General features: G+C 38.6%; 1 long non-coding RNA gene across 1 annotated transcript in view; it reads right to left on the bottom strand.

The window, feature by feature from the left end:
- The window catches only part of LOC125617420, a 28339-nt gene extending 14024 nt beyond the window's left edge, over window positions 1-14315 (bottom strand). The window contains exons 1-3 of the long non-coding RNA XR_007348404.1: window positions 14305-14315; window positions 12873-12879; window positions 8050-8065 (exon numbers count right to left, since the gene is read on the bottom strand). This is a non-coding gene — a long non-coding RNA (uncharacterized LOC125617420). The remainder of the gene's footprint in view (window positions 1-8049; window positions 8066-12872; window positions 12880-14304) is intronic.
- Between the last annotated feature and the right edge of the window lie 1601 nt (window positions 14316-15916).

A 15916-nucleotide genomic window follows, 5' to 3' on the forward strand; every position in this document is an offset into this window, starting at 1 on the left:
TTGGGAGGCTATTCATATCTATTGTTCCCCCAAACTAACTTCTTTCAGTCTAGAACTCAATGTCATGTCATTCTACAATTTATCGGCTAATTTCTTAAAATATCTATAGAATTCTTAATCAGTTTTCTATTTCTTGTGTAGCATACTGTTTACAGGTGGAATCAGATGACAGTTTCTAGGCCTTCTGTACTCCCATTTGCCTGTATGAATAATTCTTTGGTAAATCTGGTCTAACTCCAGCTGTCTTCAGGATTACTGCCAGTCTACAGCACAGAACTGATTCTACAGAATGGCTGAGATCTTCCTATGCACAACCAAGGCAATTATTATCAAGAAGCTCCTGGGTATCATCCATTGTATAAAAGAACCACAGGAAGGGCCCCAAAATTCAACCTACAGCAAGAGTTGTGAGATGCAGAGAAACAGCTGCTTCAGTAATCAGCTAATCAGTCTGATCACATCAGCAGGTGCAAGCAGGTCTTTCCTGTCATGGTCACTGTGTCACCAACAAAGAGGCGACCCATCAACCAAGATGAGCTCCATAAACTGGACTTAACTACATAGCAACATATTCGCTCCAAATAAGATTGAGAAAAAGGCTAATCACTTATATGTTGTTTTTCAAATATACATGAAATAACATTAGTCTACACCATCTTTTTTTTCTTCTTTTTTTTTTGGGGGGGGGTGTAGGGGTATTTTTGTTTTTCAGTACTTGGACTACCACTGAGCTATATCCCCAGCCCTTTAATTTTTTTATTCTGAAGCAGGATCTTGATAAATTGTCCAGGCTGGCCTTGGCCTTTCAAACCTCCTGCCTCAGCCTCCCAAGTAGCTAGGCCCACATCACCATTCCCAGTACATCATTGCTAAATAAATAAAACACAACAACCCACAAGACTATATATGAATGATACACTAAGGATCAAAAGCAAGGAAAGAGAATGACAAAAGTATGAATGATGCAAGTTTTCTGGATTTGATTGTGTTGTTTGTTTCTCTCAAAACTATTTAAAGGTTTTTGCTCTGACCATATACTTATGTAAAGAAGATGAATTTGGATTTTGCACAAAAGACTAATTATTAAGCAACATATTTTCAAATTCATGATAACTCACTCTGATTAGGCAGTGCATAAACAATCCTAGGAATGGATGATTAGACAAAAGTGTAATGTATTTATTTGCTTTTCTTCCTTCACTGAAACCCAGTTGTCCACTGGTTTTACGGATGTGTCTTACACCAATGGGAAATTTGATGCCAGGCTCAGCAATCCTGTCTCAAAAAAAACAAGAAAGAAAAATTTTAAAAAGGCTAAAGGGCTGGGGATGTATCTCAGTGGCAGAGTGAGTGCCTGACTAGTGTGAAAGGCCCTAGGTTTAATCCCTAGTACCTCAAAAACCAACCAACTGAAAAACTGTTTTTTTGGTGGCTGTTTTCATTAGCTATTACCACATAAGAAACCTGAAATGATGAACTATTGCTAGCCTTTTATTTTCAAGTTAATAAATTTTTCTAATGCCTTTGTATATTATTTACAGTAGAATAATAAAGTACAATGTGACCATTAATATGAAGATGAATCTAACGTAAAACACGACTGTGAAAAATAATCATCTGAACACATATATCATGCCTAATTAATCAGGATACTAAAAATATCCCTTGATATGAAACTAAGATTTAAGAAATTTAATAATGAAGAAAATTAAGTATACATCATTTAGTAAGACTTCAGAACCAAAGTGGAAGATCTGTGCACTTATTCACTTAAGATAACCAGATATGAAATTCACAAGCCTCACTTGTCTGACAGAGGCCCTGGGGGAAATCAGTTCCATCACATCACTCCAGACTGTTTCTTCTTTGGGTCTTCTTTGCCAGTGTAGAGCTACACCTAATGTTGTATATTACTTTCATCTCCCCACCCTCACTCTCAATTTTTGTTTTGCTGAGAATACAGAAGCAATCCACAGAGAACACCCACCATTTTTCATCTCTATCTACATACATTCCTGTACAACTTACCTCTCTTCTGGTACCATGGAGGCACTATATGTGCTCCAAGAAAAAACTAACCCCTCAGTTTGCCAGATGTTATGCCATACGCCTGTAATCCCAGTGGCTCAGGAGGCTGAAGCAGGAGGATCACAAGTTGGAGACCAGCCTCAGCAACTTACCAAGACCCTGTCTCAAAATAAAATATGAAAGGGCTGGGGATGTGGCTCAGTGGTTAAGTGACTCTGGGTTCAATCTTCAGTACAAAAAAAAAACAACACAAGTAAATAAATCACCCCTTTGTGCATGTGGATCTTCTTTCTATTCTACTAAGAGACATTGTTCCAAATTCCCCCCACCTCTTATCTGTATCATAATATTTTACCTATCGTATCAGATAATCTCCATCAGTACAAAATTGATGCAATTTCTCTCAAGAAAAAAAATAAAACTATCTCTTGACTCAACATCCTTTTCCATCTACTACCTCATTTCTGTTTGTTTTTTGCCTTTGCAATACTGGGGACAGAATCCAGGGCTTGTACACGCCAGGCAAGCACTGTACCACTACCAACCCCTCCTACCTGAAACTTTAAAAGGCCAAGCCTGATCTCTAATTTGCAATCCTCCTGCCTCAGCCTCCTGAGTAGCTAGGATTATGTGCCACCTCGCCCAGCTCTGCTACTTGTCATAGCAAAGATTCTTCAATAAAGTTGACTATTATAGGCTGAGCATACTTAATCAAAAAATCCAAAATATGAAATGCTCCAAAATCCAAAATTTTTTGAGCACAACATAATGTCACGAATGGCACAAAAAAATCCACACATGACACGTAACAGCTTAAAGTCAAAATGGAGGTGCACTATTCTACTGGTCTTCCTTTCATTCATTTATTTAATTATTTTAAATTGGTGCTTTACAGATATAAAGGTGGACATCTCAGATTATGTCCCTCCTCTGCTAAAAACCTTTCAATGGCTCTCCATCTCATTCCTGGTCCAAGTCTTTACATTTTAAGGCCAAAGTCCTTACAGAGACCTCCACCAAGTATCTTATAAAGCCTCTACTCCAGGGTTTGGCACCCAAAGTACTAGGCTGGGTCCTTCCTCCCACCAGGTTCCCCACCAGGCTGCAGTTAAGACTCAGACTCCTCTCCCCTCCTTCCTCTCCTCTCTATTTTTTGTGGTACCAGGAACAGAACCCAGGGGTACCCAACCTTTTTTTTTTTTCTTTTGGTAGCTGTAGATGGATAGCTTGCCTTTATTTTATTTGTTTATTTTTATGTGGTGCTGAAGACCGAACCTAGTACCTCACATGCTAGGCAAGTGCTCTACCACTGAGCTACAGCCTCAGCCCAGCCCCCCCTTTTAATATTTCTTTTTTAGTTGTAGTTGGACACAATACCTTTATTTCATTTATTTATTTATTTATTTATTTATTTATTTATTTATTTTTGATATTTTATTTTTTAGTTTCAGGTGGACACAATATCTTTATTTTTATGTGGTACTGAGAATTGAACCCAGTGCTTCACGCTACCACTTGAGCCACATTCCCAGCCCTCACTTATTTATTTTCATGTGGTACTGAGGATCGACCCCAGGGTCTTGCACGCGCAAGGCGAGCGCTCTACCACTGAGCCACAACCCCAGCCCCTGCCTAGCCCTTTTTTTTAAAAAAATATTTATTTATTTATTTTAGTTTTTTTCGGCAGACACAACATCTTTGTTTGTATGTGGTGCTGAGGATCGAACCTGGGCCGCACGCATGCCACGCGGGCGTGCTACCACTTGAGCCACATCCCCAGCCCCAGCCTAGCCCTTTTTTGTTGTTGTTGTTGTCGTCATCCAGAATGGCCTCAAATATGCTATTCTCCTGACTCAGCCTCCCAAGGGCTGGTATTACAGGCATGGACCACAGCATTGGTTCTGGTCTCAGACTCTTTATACGTTTGCATTCCCACATCCCTCCTTATGATTGTCACCACATGGTCTCAAATATCACTTCAATGTTCAAGACAAAAAATAGTGCCAGTCACATCTGTTCTTCAGCAAACTTCTGCTTCTAGGTCATACAGCATCCCTGATTGCAAAGAAAACTGGAAAAGTGGAAAGGGAGGTAAGGATGGGCATGGGGTCAGCCAAGCAACAACGTCTGTCACGCACTAAGTGAACCAGAATGGGGGACATCGATGTCCAACTTGATTCCCTAGGCAGGACTTGGTAATTGATTAGATATTAATTTTAGACTGAATTGACTATCAAGTCAGTGATAACTAGCACTACTGGGTAAATTCTTATGTATTTTCTCGGCTAAAACAAAATACAATTTTTTAAAATCGTTGTTCTGTTGACAAACACCAACAAAGAAAAGATGCATTAAAAATGTTTATTACCACTTTGTTGTGTTTTTGAAAGGCAATTTTATGACTACTGCCAAATGCTTTGAAGAGAGTAAGTCTTGTACCCAGTAGACAAGAAGCAACAAGACAAACAAGAAGGTCTAACTGTTACTAAACATGTTATTAATTTCTTACTGCAAATAAACCTGCACTTGATCATTTCTGAAATCATCAGAGATGACTCTAAACTTAACAAATCACACTGACACACATAAAAATGTCTGGCACTCTTTCTCTATCCTATCAATCACAGTTTATGTGGTTCTCAGATTAAATGAATAGAGTATCACATTTATTGCTTATTCTTTTTTTAAATTTTAATTGTTATATATGACAGCAGAATGCATCACAATTCCTTTTATACACATAGAGCACAATTTTTCATATATATGGCTGTGAACAAAGTAAAATCACACCATTCGTGTCTTCATACATGTACTTAGGGTTTACTTCTTATTCTTATTTTTGTTTTTTTTTTCCAGTACTGAGGATTGAATCCAGAGGAAATCTACTACTAAGCTACATCCCCAGTCTTTTTTATTTTGAGATAGGGCCTTGTTTAATGTCCCAGGCTGGCCTTGAACTTGAGATCCTCCTGTCTCAGCCTCTCCTGTTGCAGGGGTTTCAGGTCTGTGCCACCATACCTGGCCTGTTTGGTTTCTGTCAGCAAGCACTGGGGAAGAGAGTAGCAAGCAGAGGACAGCTTTGTTAAGATGGCTGGTTAAGTGTCATATATTTTTTAAAATGTGTAACTTTGTGAAATGGGACAAAAATAAAGTAATTATTACTGGAGTCACTAATACTATCATCTTTTGTGATTTAACAATGTATCTACAACATGAGAGGGACATTTAAATAAATTCTTTCATCTGTATAGTGGACATGTAGCCATTAAATACATGTATGGGGTTGGGGTGCATCTCAGTGGTAGAGCGCTTGATTAGCATACATAAGTCCTTGGGTTTGACCTCCAGCACTGCAAAAAATAAAGTTAAAAAATAAAGGGGCCGGGGATGTGGCTCAAGTGGTAGCGTGCTCGCCTGGCATGTCTGCGACCCGGGTTCGATCCTCAGCACCACATACAAACAAAGATGTTGTGTCCACCGATAACTAAAAAAAAAAAATAAAATAAAATAAAATATTAAAATTCTCTCTCTCTCTCTCTCTCTCTCTCTCTCTCTCTCTCTCCCTCTCTCACTCTCTCTTTAAAAAAAAAATAAATAAATAAAAATGTTGGGCTGGAGTTGTGGCTCAGTGGTACAAGCAAGCTTGAGGCCCTGGGTTCAATCCTCAGCACCACATAAAAACAAATAAAGGTATTGTGTCTAACCACAACTAAAAAATAAATAAATAAATAGATAGATAGATAGGAGTTGATTTAAAAAATATGTACAGAAGCCAGGCTAGGAAAAAATGCTTATATGTGCTAAAAAAGATCATAAAATTATAAACCAAATCAATCACAATGTTGTAAAACTAAACCATTACTGATTAAAGAAAATAATGACTTTTATATGCTTTGGAGGAAATTATTTCGAGGCTTAATGGTATTTATCTTCACAAACAACTGTGGGTCTCCTGTGCATACAGCACCATGCAGTGCCACAGACGATAAACTATGAGCAGAAGACATTTTAAACTCTGGTTTCCAGGCATGTTGGCGCAGATCTATAATACCAGCTACCTAAGAGGCTGAGGCAGGAGGATCTCAAGTTCAAGGCCAGCCTGGGCAGCTGGAGGCACAGCTCAGTGGGAATGTCTTTGGGTTAAGTCTCCAGAACCACACACACACAAAATAAAAATAAAAAATAAAAAAAGAACAAGAACTCTGGTAATTTATAACTTACTAGACTCAAAGGCTACTTTCCAAAGTTGCTATACAGTGAGTGTTAAATCATCCTCATAATGAAAGAAATACCACTAAAATGGTCAAAAGTATTATTCTGCATCCAAAATTTATCAAAAATATCCATCTTTCTGATAAATTCAGCTTCTTCCCACAATACACAAGCACTGGTGCCAGGACTCGTGATCAGCTACAGCAAACTAACAACAGAACAGCAGATGCTGCTGGAGTTGGTAGAGACTACATTTCTATAATTATATGAGAGCCTCTCATTCCACCAGTTTACTGGGTTTTTTTTTTAATATATCTTTTTTAATTGTAGGCGGAAAAAATACCTTTATTTTAATTATAGATTCTTATGTGGTGCTGAGGATCAAATCCAGTGCCTCACATGTGCTAGGCAAGTGCTCTATCACTGAGCCACAACCTCAGCCCTAGGTTTTTTGTTTTAAATGCTGGTGCTATGAATCAGTCTTAGAAATATATTTTTATTCAAAATTTTTCCATTCTACTTGTTTAACTCCCTCTTGTGGATTTGTCAGATGAAATGAATGTCCTATCTTTGCACAGATTATTTTACCAGAAATATCACAGTAGACAGATTTGTACACCCTTTTACTTCTTTCACTGAGGTAGAAGGATAAATCATGCCTAAGACTACTTCCAGACTGACAAATTTAAAGATTCTATAGCCTCAGGTCTTACCTACTGCCATAAGGCCCTTTAAATCTTTCCTTTTGGACTGGGGTTGTGGCTCAGCAATGGAGCGCTTGCCTAACACGTGCAAGGCCCTGGGTTCGATCCTCAGCACCACATACAAATAAAATAAATAAAGGTATTATGTCCAACTACAACTTAAAACAAAACAAAAACTTAAAAAAATTAAAAATTAAAAAATCTTTCTTTTCTGTATTTTTGAATCACATACCACACTGAAGCAACTGTGTGAAGCTGTTATACATTTTGTGTGTGTATGTGTATGTAGAATTGGGGATGGAGCCCAGAGGCACTCTATCACTAAGGTATACCCCCAGCCCTTTCAAATTTTTATTCTGAGACAGGGTCTCCCTAAATTGCTTGGGACCTCACTAAGTTGCTGAAACTGGTCTTGAACTTGGGATCCCCCTGCTTCAGCTTTCCAAATCACTGGGATTATAGATGTGTGCCACTATACTTGGCTTGTGAAGCCACTATCATCAAGACATGCACACTCATTTTCCCCCCAGGGTGCTTGAGATAGAACCCAGGGCCCCATATACTCTGGGCAAGTGCTCACCACTAAGCTATACCCCAAGTCCCAGAATCTTTTTTTATCTTATTTTATTACTATTTTTTAATGCCTACACATTCTAGCAGCACACTTCTACCCTTTGACACTCAGATCTTCTCCTTTCCCACTGTTTCTTCTCGATCTAGCATGTGTTACTGCTCCATGCCTAAATCATATGGACAGGTTTCTTTTGCAGCTCCTATTATCCTCTATATATCATAATTACTGGTTGACCAGTGGGATTCCTCTTGTATCTCAATAACAACACCTAACATTTTCTGAGCATTTACTACATATCTCAGAAGCACTTTATTTCTCTTTCCTCATTCAAGTCTCACAACAACTTCATGAATTAGGTACGACTTATTCCATTCCACATATAAAGCAACTGATTTTCAATTTCCTGATTCCTTTGACCTTATCTGATGTTCTTGAATCAGTCTCTATCCAACCTTAAAACATCTCTACTGTTCCCTTTCCCCTCTCTAGCTCCTATAAGCAAAGGAATAAAAATATATACAAAACTTCAACACTGAAAGTCCTTCTCCTTTTTTAAGCCTAGATTATAAAATCTGAAACTGTCTCTCCTGCTTGTAGTTTATCGTCTGTGCTGCCTACATGGTTCCCCATGCCCAACAGGCCCATGACTGTGTGAGGATAAGCACCACTCAACCTCCACTTTCACCCCTTATAGAACCATCACTTCGATCATGACTACACCACAGCAACTCTGTCCAATTTTTCTTGCCTCTTAAACTCCTATCACCAGACCACTTCCAGAAATATGTTTAACTTCTCCCCAGAATGAGGTCATCTAGAAGAGACTTTCTCAAATCCACATCAATATTAATCTGGGTTCTAGGTTTTTTTTCTTTCATGTGCCCTCCAATGGCAGAAAAAAAGGGGGGGGACTTCCTTCCCAAAGCCTGATTTAGCCACCCCAAGTCCACATGTCATCTTAACATTCTACTGGAACCACTTTCCAAAGTCATCACTAACATTGCTGCTACACCCCACCTTCGCGGCATTTGACTGCTCCAGGTCTGACACTATTGCCTGGCATAATTTTCCAAAAGGTTCTCTTCCCTCAGCTTTCACCATCCCGCCTCCCTGAGCACCTCCCTGAGCACTGGGATGCTGCACTCCACTGTTCCCCCTGCCCACTTTCTCTTGTGCTCACTTTCCACCCTCTCCCTGAGGTCCCTGATGCCCAACTCTGGCTGCGGTCCTGACTTTTCACTACACCTCTAGCCACACGTCTCCAACTACTGTCAGTTCAATTCCTATGATTACTTCAAATTGGACATGAAAAAACTGAAGTCCCATCTTCTCTCCAAGACCAATCTCTCTTCTCAATTTTCATCTTTCCTATTACCCAGGTCATTTATAAGTCATTGTCACCCATAGGCTTCTTTTTTTGTTAATATTTTTTAAGTTATACATGGACACAATATCTTTATTTTATCTATTTATTTTTATGTGGTGCTAAGTGCCTCACATGTGCGAGGCAAGCGCTCTGCCACTGAGCCACAACCCCAGCCCAGGCTTCTTATTTCATCTTTAACTTACTATCTGTCACCCAATCTGTCTGCTCCTTTGACTGCAACATCACTTAAGTCACTCCTTCACTCCTCTGGGGAGAAGCCTGTGGAGTTAATCCTGCAGAGCCTTTACACAACAACCCTGTGAGGGACAACTGTGGTCCCCAGTGTGAGGTCAACCCAAACTCCTCATTCTCTTAAACCAAGGCTCTATACCCCCAAACTCCCTCTCTGTCAACACCCCCATTTTATTGCCCTGCCACCCCACCAAGCCACTCAGGTGCTCTGGGTCTCTGGTGTTCACTAACTCATTCCCACCCTCTGTCGTGCTGGGCTCCCTCCTCTTAACTACCCTCTCCTCTTCCTTCTAACTATGCATTTCTTAGAGCCCAAGGCTGACCACTTGTGTATTTTGCCTCCAAAATTAAGTACTTCCAAACAGTGTCTCTTCTCCATTTTCTTTATTGCTCCATATACTTTTTAAGTCCTGCTTCTTTTAATTTTCCTGTCTGACCCCACACAAGACACTTGTTCAACTGAACTGAAATGGCTGAAGGTCATTTAATCAATTTAAAAAGCATTCTTCCTGGAGAGCAGGGAACATATCCATAGTTTTAAAATTATCACTACACCTAGAGAGATAAAGATATCAATTCTTAGCCAAGATAGAACTTGCAAAGTACAGATATGTATTTTAAAAGCATCCTACGGTCTTTTTAATCTTGGATTGTTAAAATTGATTTTTAAAATCTTGTCCTTGACAACCAAATGATTTAAAACTTTAAAAACCTCACACATTCTTGAACAGTTTTTAGAACAGTTCTAAAAACTAAGTATCGATGGTAGGGAGGGCATAAGTATGCTGGTAAGCATTTCATAAAAATAATCAAGAGTTCAAGCCACTGTCAGTTACATTTGCTCTAATTTCTGGATTATTTTTTCACCATTTAAAATCAATTTTATGGGGCTGAGACTGGGGCTCAGCGGCAGCACACTTGCCTGGCATGTGTGAGGCACTGGGTTCAATTCTCAGCACCACATATAAATAAATAAAATAAAGGCCTATCATCTCTGTGTGTGTGTGTGTATAAATTTAAAATAAAATCAATTTTAAGGCCATTAGCATGAACACATTTTTTTACTTCAAAAAATTTAAAAATTTAAAGCCTGCTTCAGAAGTAAAATGAAAAAGATCTCTCCCAAAAATATAAATTAAAAATTTCTGAGTCAATACATATAAATTTCTTCTGCTGTAATGGACTACTAAGGAGGTTAGGTTAAAAACTACTCAGCTAGTGTATTATAATTCTTGGTTGCAAGCAACAGAAACCAAGCCTGGTGGTATGAAGCCAAAAGGAATTTACTGGAAGAAAATCAAAGGCCCAGAAAACTGAAGTAGCAGGGACCGTAGGCCAGGACTGGAAGATTGGCGTCATACCACAGGCACTCCAGGGCTGGCAGCAAAAGCCACAGCCCGGGTCTTCAGCACAAGCATCTGGTCAGTACACAGCCAATGCCCTCCCTGGGATTCCACACAGCCTCTTCAGGAGCCAGACACCAAGCACTGAAAAGCCAACTACTGAAGCCTTAGTACTGCATTCATGTAGGCACACCAGAAAAGGGACGTAGCATAATGGCCCATTCAGTTTATGCACTAAAAGATGGGCCCTTCGTCCCCTTCAGGATGGGCTTTCTCCAAAAAGGAGACAAGAGTATTCTGAGGAAGGAGAGGTTGGCCAGAAATTCTAGAAATAATAAACATCCCTGTTCCCAGAGACACAGATACTTCCAAAATTATTTACAGAACAATTCTTTACATACTATATTCCATGATTTCTGATTTTATGCCAGAAAAAAAAAAATCATCCAATACATACTACATCCCTCCCTGCATAGCTACCCAAGCTCTTCTAAAGAGGTGGTGCTACATAAGCTATTGCCCCTACTGACCTTGACCTCTTCTGCCTAATCTGGCCACAGCACACCCTTCTCTAAATCCCTCAAGTCCTTTGCCAAGTCCTCATTCACAAACTTAATCAAATGCAAGAAGAATCTCTCTTCCTTTTTCTTCCACAGCACTGTACTTCAAGTTTAAAAAAAAAAAAAAAGATGTGGTGTCATTCCCCTGTAATTCCAACCACTAGGCCAGGGCTGGGGTTGTAGCTCTGTGATAGAGCACTTGCCTAGCACATGTGAGGCACTGGGTTCGGCTCTCAACACCACAAAAAAATATAAATAAACAAAATAAAGTTTAAAAAAATAAGTTCAAGGCCAGCCTCAGCAACTTAGTGAGATCCTAAGCAACTTAGTGAGAAAAAACGAAAAGGGCTTGGGTGTGGCTCAGTGTCGAAGCACCTCTGGGTTCACTCCCTGGTAATCCCAACCCCCCAAAAAAGAAAGCTTTCTTTAAATAAAAGACTTTTTAAAAAGTCTTATTATAATAATAATCCATAGGCATTATTTTAAATAAAAAATACATACTAATTATTTAAATATAAATATAAAATTATTTTAAGCATTTAAAATAATTTCTTAGACATGCAATCAAGTACAGTCATCTCTGAGAACTGGCAGGGCATCAACTCCAGGGCTAAGCATACTCAGCTAATGGTCTAGCAAGTAAGTCATTTCTGCAAAGAGAAAGCAAGTGAAAATATTAAATAATCAAATTTCCAAGAACTATTATAATAACCACATATTTAAGATGTATTAATTCAAGTTATACATACAAAAAAAGTGTTTCATAAAAGCAACTTCTTATTGCATGTTTTCTTAGAATTCCTAAATATTCAAAGAAAAATCACTATCCTTCCTCTTCTTAATAGAAGCATAAGCACTGTATGTCTGAGTTCATGTCCACTTCTGTCTATCAGTGCAATGCTGCTCTTATAAAGCTTATCCAAAAGGTGTTAAATAAATAACCCAGAGAAAAGAAAACTACCTTTCTGTTTTATGAACAAAGAGATTGATTAATGGTACCAAAAAAAAGTCTATTTAAGGGATCGTTTTTTTGTTTATAATATTCCTTTTCTCTTTATTTCTACTTGCTGTACATTTCAATTTTTATTCCTTTTAAATAAAAGTTTTCATTCTCTCTGATACTGAACTAAAAATTCACTTTCTTTATTTCATCTTAGAAGTGCTCAAAAAATACACCATAAAATAAGGCTTTGTGACACTCAAGTTGTCAATTTCCCATTTAAAATAGAGTAAAAAGTGTTCTAAACTAAGAATTTTTAAAAGTGTATTTGGATGAAACACACAACAGACTTGCAGAAACAGTTGACTTCTGATTAAATGCATTAAAAAGCACAAGCATACCCTGAAAGGGATGAGATGTCCAAAAGAGAAAAAAATAAAATCACTTACTCTGCTTTGCAAATACTTTGCAATTACATTTTAATATGGGTGTATCTTTTAGCAATTTTTTCCTATTTCAAATTAAATAAGGAGATTAAATTGCAACGATCTTTTTCAAGTCAAGTTTTTCTATTTAGGTTTTTCCACACCCAGCTCTGTTGGCATTTTGGGGGACTGGTGGGAAGAAGAAACAAAAGTAGTTTAAGACATGGCCTCTTGCCTCAGAAGGAGCTGAAAAACCACAATTCCACCCATAATTCTACAGGTTCCCATTTCACAGCCAGGGATTAAGCATGTGGCTAAAGTGAACTGCTTCCTAACAGGTGTAGGCTCATACATTACCTTGAAAAGAAAGGTTCTTTAAGCTTACAAGGTTCCTTTTTTCAGTTCTTCTAAGTAGTCTAAACAATGAGACAGTCTAGGAGTTAGCAAGCCCAGTCTGACCCAGACAACTGCTAAGCTGCTTCTTAGGACTTGAAGGTCAGTTAGAAAACTGACTTCCACACTCCAGCTCTCTCCTGCCTGCCTCACAAGAACTGACCCCATGTCCACACACACTAGTCTTAGCACTTTATGTAAACAAACCTCAAAAAACTAGGCAAGTGATGAAAAAGTATAGGTATTCAACTGATATGGGTTCTAATAAATTTCTAAGAAAATTTGGCAAATCTTTATTCTATTAAGCAAAAACTGTCCCCCAATCTTTTATGTATGCATGTATGTATTTTTTTATTCAGGGTCTCTGTGTTGCCCAGGCAGACCTCAAACTCATGGGCTCAAGTGACCACCCATCTCAATCTCCCAAGTAGCTCAGACTACAGGTATGCACCACTGCACCTGCCTTGATTCCAGATCTTTCATTTGCAATATCAGTTCTAACTACCTGACTGACCAGTGTGCAAGAGCTTGACATGCACATGCACACACATACACTATATATATATATATATATATGTATGTATATATATATATATATATATATATATATATATGTATATATATATATATGTATGTATATATAAACTAGTAGCAGTGGTAGAATCTAGGGCAAGGCAAGGAACTGGTGGCAAAGGAAGACATGAAAGGAGAATCACCTTTCACTCCACACCCTTTTTAAATTTTGTACTGCATGCCTGTATTACCAATTTCCAACAAGTCTTTCTGACTAAATTGTCTTAAGAAGAGTTGAAGAAATGTTAGGTCATCACACAGTATTCCCTTATTTTTCATGAAGTTTCTTCTCCCCTTTGTCATCTTCCTTTTTTCCCTCACGTCTTAAATTTTTGGAGGGAGATGGAGTCCTTTCAGATTAACTTCTTAAAAAACTATAGAACTTCCTTTTATCTCCATTCTTACATTATTTTAATACAGCTTTTTCTAATAAACTCTCACCATCCCATTCATTTCTACCCCTCACATTCAAAGGAAGAAGCTGGTTTCACTGGATGCTCCTGGTGGTGGAGGCAGGAAAGGGTCAAGGAGAAGCCCCACCCCAGCTGGCTGCCTCCCACCTCTCCCACCATGCTCCCCCAGCTCTGGCTTCCAGCCACACTGGCCTGCTTCCTGTATTTTCTCCAGACCAAGTCATTTCCACGTTGGAGTGTAACTATTTTTCCCTCTGCCTTGTCATTCAGAGGGGACCACCCAACCAAAATGTGCTAAAACCCCCACTCTCACACTTACTTTCTGCTAGCACTCCCTGCTGCCTAAGTTCATCATGTGCAATGATTTCTTTGCTCAATACTATCTCCCTGCATTTTATCTGATGTTCCACAAGAGTAAGGACTTTTGTTCTGACACTAGTGTCCCCAGAATAGCATCCAGCCTGGACATAGGCACTCAATAAATTAAGTTCAGAAAGGAAGAAGTGAGTGAATGGGTGAACAGTTTTCACTATTCAAAGGGTCAGGAAACAAAGGCTTCATTCAGGAAGGCTGTGGAAAAGATTGCAGGCATGTTACATTAAGGCAAAAATTCTCAAAGTGGGTTCAAGGAAGTTTTCTTGGGTATTGAGAGGACTTTACTCAGAGAAACTGATTTGGTGTATGTTTCTTTATTAAATTTTAAGTTTGAGGATTTTATTTCCAAACTCAACTCCTTACTCTTCTTTTATCCTGTTACCTGTTCCACCTGAGAAAGTTCCTTTGTTCTGTCACTAACATTAACCACTATAAATCAAATGTGTCAGGACAGCACCCACAAATTTTGCATCATGTTTCTTAAACCTTGACCTAGATAAAGAACAAGATCATGGGAACATTTTATGACCATCCCTATCAACCTCCATCTCCAAATGACCTATTCTAATATTAATTAATTTTAGAATTCAGATCTGACATACATTATTAACTAGGAACCACTATCAACAAGCCATTAAAATAGCAACTATCTCGATTGTGGTTTTCTGGAATATTTATGTATTAATAAAAGGTTCTAGGATATCAGCAAAATGAAAAAATCTTTTGCCCTCAGGTACTTGTGCCACTAGAAATAGGGATCTAGTTTATGTATCAATCACCCAACACAAATTCTGCAAAATGGGGCTGGGGTTGTGGCTTGGTGGCAGAGCGCTTGCCTAGCATGTGTGAGGCACTGGGTTCGATTCTCAGCACCACATATAAATAAATAAAATAAAGGTCCATTGACAACCAAAAAATTTTTTATAAATTCTGCAAGATGACACAGACTCACAATATTCAATGTCTAAAAGAAATCCTGAGTGTCCTATTATAGTACTATCCAGTAAGCCTCAGAAAAGATTTACAACCTAAAGCACATTCACTGGAATCGGGCTGATACTCATGATTATCAAATACCCTGTCACTAAAATACTGGAAATAAGCAAAGAGCTGGGAGAATTCTCTGGAACACGGTTATCAATGTATTATTGGTAGACACTAGCATTCAGTGTGTTTTGGCTATCAGTTCCTCCACTAGACATAAGTGTGTGGGTGTGGATGTGGGTAGGTCTGATCAAACCCAGGACCTTAAGCTTGGGAGTCAAGCGCTTTCCCACTAAGCCACATCCCAGTGCAAACAGTAAGCTTCTTGAAAGCAGGGACTACACAGAGTCATTCATTCAATCACACATTCAACAACTGGATATTTCTACATTCTAAGTACTGAAGACAGAGAAGTGAAAACAGATAAAAACACAAAAATCTTCAAAAACTAGCTTACATTCTAGTGGAGGAAATAAGACAATAAATAAATAAATATATGTCTGGTGGTGGTATGTGCTGTCTAATAATAACAAGCACTGGAGACACATGTTGACAAGGGACCATCCATATTTTAAACAGTGTGATCATTAAAGACGTGTCTGATAAAGTACATTAAGCAAAGACCTAATGTGAGGGAGTGATTCAGGCAGACAATATGGGGGAAAAATGACCCTGAGGCCAGTATGTCTAGAAAAGAGGCATGAGTAAGAGGGAGAGTGGGAAGAGATGTTATCAGAGCCATGCGTGGCAAGGGACTGATCATCTAGGACCTTA

Source organism: Marmota marmota, unplaced genomic scaffold, assembly GCF_001458135.2.
Source record: "Marmota marmota marmota unplaced genomic scaffold, marMar, whole genome shotgun sequence".
Classification (NCBI taxonomy): domain Eukaryota; kingdom Metazoa; phylum Chordata; class Mammalia; order Rodentia; family Sciuridae; genus Marmota; species Marmota marmota.